The sequence below is a fragment of the Clupea harengus genome, unplaced genomic scaffold (genome assembly GCF_900700415.2).
Source record: "Clupea harengus unplaced genomic scaffold, Ch_v2.0.2, whole genome shotgun sequence".
NCBI lineage: Eukaryota > Metazoa > Chordata > Actinopteri > Clupeiformes > Clupeidae > Clupea > Clupea harengus.
Window position 1 is genome coordinate 77,451 of NW_024879691.1, and position 5,224 is coordinate 82,674.

The following is a 5,224-nucleotide window of genomic DNA, read 5'->3' on the forward strand; positions in this document are numbered from 1 at the left end:
TTAAGCTCTGATATTGTAATTTGGTTTATTATGGCAGTAATTTGCTTTAGGAAGTCCTAGGTCCACAAGTTCTTTGGTAGCAAAGTAGTCTGTGGGCGAATTTTAAGACACATCATCAGTAGTTCACCAAAGACTCATCGGGTGTTTCAGGCCTTTAATAACTAAACACCCTCATCTGAGGCGGCCCCGCTGTAGGTAGATCAGTCCCCAGCGTGTGTCTTATGTCCAATTGTTGCTAAAGTTTTCCTCAGGAAAATCCAATATGGTTTCCGAGGAATCTCATGATGGTATGATGGCTTTTAGTTCTCTATGTTGTTGAGTTTGTTTATAGTTCATTTGTTAATAGTTCATTTTTTAGGAAGAGTTAGAGTTTAAATACCATTACCTCACAGTGGAAGGTTCCTTACATTGTTGAGTTTGTTAGCAGTTAAATGTTAATAAGAGTTAGAGTTTTAAAGACTATTGTCCCACCGTGGAGGGTTCCCAGTCTAACTGTTAATGTTACTCTGTTACGTTTTAAAGATTGGATAGAATTAAGTACTGATATTTTGTTGTCAATCCCAGGTAGGAGAGGAGCAAAGACTGGTAGAAAGAGATGACCAAGGGCCCCAGATCAATAGCAGAAAAGTGCTACCTCCCAAGGCCCCCAGAAGACCCAGATCAGTCACAACAGAGTGCTGTCTTAAGTCTCTCAGGGTAGTCAGGCTGGCCGCACCAGAGCGCAGCCTCCTAGACTCTCCCGAGCATCTGACGATGACCAAGGGCCCCAGATCAATAGCAGCAAAGTGCTACCTCCCAAGGCCCCCAGAAGACCCAGATCAGTCACAACAGAGTGCTGTCTTAAGTCTCTCAGGGTAGTCAGGCTGGCCGCGCCAGAGCGCAGCCTCCTAGACTCTCCCGAGCATCCGATTGATGACTAAGGGCCCCAGATCAATAGCAGCAAAGTGCTACCTCCCAAGGCCCCCAGAAGACCCAGATCAGTCACAACAGAGTGCTGTCTTAAGTCTCTCAGGGTAGTCAGGCTGGCTGCGCCAGAGCGCAGTCTCCTAGACTCTCCCGAGCATCTGGTAGAAAGAGATGACCAAGGGCCCCAGGCCAGTAGCAGCAAAGCGCTACCTCCCAAGACCCCCAGAAGACCCAGATCAGTCACAACAGAGCGCTGTCTTAAGTCTCTCAGGGTAGTCAGGCTGGCCGCGCCAGAGCGCAGCCTCCTGGACTCTCCCGAGCATCTCAATACCATGTCTAAGTCAGCTAGGATCACCAGGGATCCAGACCAGAGAGCGGGGCAAACCATGGTCAGACCACAGCCTCCCAATGCTCTCCTGCTGACTCTGCCCTCCACTACGGTACTAATGAGATTGGATTAGCTATTCAAAAGGTTAGATAAAGTTGAGTGGTGTTATCTGAACTATTAGTATTCTAGCTAATCAAATCACTAAACGGCGGTGTTTTCCGTAGCGTACTCTTGATGTTGTCTTCATGTAGTGAAACTCTTCATGTAGTGCAAAGTGTGCTGGTGTGTGGGTGGTGCTAATCACCAGTAAAAGATTGGGCCCCATTTAAGGTCTGTTTGGCCCCAGACCACCATCCCAGTGTGCGTTGTCCAAGTGGACACAGGGTGGCTGGATACTTACCCCCTAGTCAGGATGGAATGAACCATCCCAGCTAGAGCCAGAGAAAAGGTCTCATCTTGGGGCAAATCTCCATGTCAACTCCGGGTTGGAGAAGAGCGGAGACTGGTGGAAAGAGATGACTAGCATCTCTGCACCATGCCCAAGCCAGCCGGAACCAGGAGGGTTCCAGAGAGCCGGAGAGTGCTCTCCTGCTGGCTTAGCCTTCTCCCGATAGCCCTTCGTTGGCACCGTAAGGTATCCAGGCTACCGAGATCCGGCAGTTGGACCCAAGCAAGAGCGGGTGGCCTAGACCCATGGGTAGGAAACACCCATGAGAGACCACCAAGCTTCTACTCAAGCTGGATCCGGATTTCCCTCGTGTTGCTTTGAAAAAAGCAGTTAGTTCTTGCAGAAGTCAGCTCTCCCCTCCATGGTAGCCATCTTCATCAGTAGAACAACTCCTGTTCTTCCATTCGTTCCCAATACAAAGCATAGTTTTGCTGGGAAAGGTACCTATTTTACATACAATACACCTTAATGGTTGGTACTTTTTAGCGAAAATGTAAAAGTAATTTTGAAGGGCTAAAACCATATTGGTTCAGAAGAGGAGATCAAGAGCAATCCAACAGTGAAAACCTTGTGTTTTTCTGACTTATAAATCAAAAGATTCAGACGTTTTTGTGTCAAAAGAAAACCCAGAGTTCAGTTCAGCTCTTGTTTACCACTGACAGCTCACGCCTAGCACTTGTTTTAAGTAACTCCGAAGGGCTAAAAGTATATTGGTTAAGATGAGGAGATCGAGAGCTAATCATCAGTGAAAACCTTGTGTTTTTCTGACTTTTTAATCAAAAGCTGTGGCCGTTTTTGTGTCAGAGAAAAACTCCTTTTCACTTCCTGGTTCCTCCTGGTTTGTTTATTTTTTAGCGAAATTTTAAAAGTAATTTTAAAGGGCTAAAAACATATTGGCTCAGATGAGGAGATCAAGAGCAATCCAAAAGTGAAAACCTTGTGTTTTTCTGACTTATAAATCCAAAGATTCAGACGTTTTTGTGTCAACAAAAGTTAACTTTTTAGCGAAATTTTAAAAGTAATTTTAAAGGGCTAAAAACATATTGGCTCAGATGAGGAGATCAAGAGCAATCCAAAAGTGAAAACCTTGTGTTTTTCTGACTTATAAATCCAAAGATTCAGACGTTTTTGTGTCAACAAAAGTTAACTTTTAGCGAAATTTTAAAAGTAATTTTAAAGGGCTAAAAACATATTGGCTCAGATGAGGAGATCAAGAGCAATCCAAAAGTGAAAACCTTGTATTTTTCTGACTTTTTAATCAAACGCTGTGGCCGTTTTTGTGTCAAAGAGAATCACCCCTTTTCACTTCCTGGTTCTTCCTGATTCCTGTTGGATTGAAAGACTACAGACTTGTATGCATTTGGACAGAAACTACAACACATGGTATTTTTGTATGCATTCATTTCCTGGTTACCACGAGGGGAGAGTTTAAAGCTTTTAAAAGGTTTCTGGGTGGTTTAGGATGTTGGGGCCAGTGGGGATTTATGAAGTGTCCCCTAGGGAGTGGTTTTAGTCTATTTTCGAAGGTCTAACGCGCCCTAGTGGTCAAATGTTTGAGGGTAAATTCTGAAGAGTCTGTAAGGGATAAAAATATGGGACTTGGTGTGTAAGTGTCCCCTGTAGCCCTCTATAGTATGTCATAGGCTTTTAGGTGGAGAGCGCCCCCTTGTGGTGGGAAAATAAATATAGGAAACTAAGTGGTTTAGAGCATTAAAATAATGGAGAATTATTAAGTGTCATGTAGAAGATGGTTTTAGTCTGTTCTAAGGTCTAACGCCCCCCAGTGGTGAAATGTTTGAAGGCTAATTGTAAAGAATCTGTAAGAGCTAGAAGTTTGGGAATTGGTGCGTGTGTGGCCCTACTGGTCCTCTATCAAGCATTGGAGTTTCAAAGGTGGAGAGCGTCCCCTTGTGGTAGGAAAATAAATATAGGTAACTAAGTGGTTTAGAACATTAAAAATGATGGGTAAATATTAAGTGTTATGTAAAAGATGGTTTTAGTCTATTTTCGAAGGTCTAGCGTCTCCTAGTGGTCAAATGTTTGAAGGCTAATTGTAAAGAGTCTGTAAGGGTAAACATGATATGATTTGGTATGTGAATAGCCCTACTGGTCCTCTATGAGATGTTGGAGATTTTTTCTGTGGATTAGGGTGTGAAAGGCAATGTGTATGGGTTTAGGATTGTTTCCGGGTTTAAGATAGGGTCCAGGGTTAGGTTTAGGGGTTAAGTTCGGGTCTAGGGTTAGGTTTAGAACGTGGGTTAGATTTAGGTTAGGTTTAGAACGTGGGTTAGATTTAGGTTAGGTTTAGAACGTGGGTTAGATTTAGGATTGTTTCAGGATGTAAGTTAGGTTTATATGTATAATGAGGGTTGGGTGTGGGTTAAGTTAGAGTCTAGGGTTAGGTTTAGAATGTGGGTTAGATTTAGGTTAGGTTTAGGAGAAGGGTTAGGTTTAGGATTGTTTCAGGATGTAAGTTAGGTTTATATGAGGGTTAGAGTGTTGGTTAAGTTAGGGTCTAGGGTTAGGTTTAGGTTCTAGATTGACTTAAATATAGGATTTAGTTTAATTTTGCTTCACACTAGCATCTGTTTTCCTATCTACCAAGTGGTCCATAGAAAGCCTCACAGGGTCGAGGGACTTGAGGTGCGCCACCGGGTTTGGCAGGGCAACCTCCATGCCTGGTTTGGCATTGTCTCTCTCACCCGCTCAGCCCCCAGGCCCACTCAAGCAGGACAGGGGCAGAGTGGGTGTGTATCTATTATTTTCTTTAAAGAGTCCACCAATGGGTTTCTGATGTTCTTAATTGACCCTTAAGGGTTGGCATAGATTCTAGGTGTATGTTTAGGTTTTATGACCTTCAACTACACCTTTCTAAGTTGCCCTAAATATAGGATTTAGTTTAATTTAGCTTCACACTAGCATCTGTTTTCCTATCTACCAAGTGGTCCATAGACAGCCTCACAGGGTCGAGGGACTTGAGGTGCGCCACCGGGTTTGGCAGGGCAAACCTCCATGCCTGGTTTGGCATTGTCTCTCTCACCCGCTCAGCCCCAGGCCCACTCAAGCAGGACAGGGGCAGAGTGGGTGTGTATCTATTATTTTCTTTAAAGACTCTACCAATGGGTTTCTGATGTTCTTAATTGTCCCTTAAGGGTTGGTCTAGATTGTAGGTGTATGTTTAGCTTTTATGACCTTTAACTACACCTTTCTAAGTTGCCCTAAATATAGGATTTAGTTTAATTTAGCTTCACACTAGCATCTGTTTTCCTATCTACCAAGTGGTCCATAGACAGCCTCACAGGGTCGAGGGACTTGAGGTGCGCCACCGGGTTTGGCAGGGCAACCTCCATGCCTGGTTTGGCATTGTCTCTCTCACCCGCTCAGCCCCAGGCCCACTCAAGCAGGACAGGGGCAGAGTGGGTGTGTATCTATTATTTTCTTTTTAGCTTCACACTAGCATCTGTTTTCCTATCTACCAAGTGGTCCATAGACAGCCTCACAGGTCGAGTGACTTGAGGTGCGCCACCGGGTTGGCAGGGCAA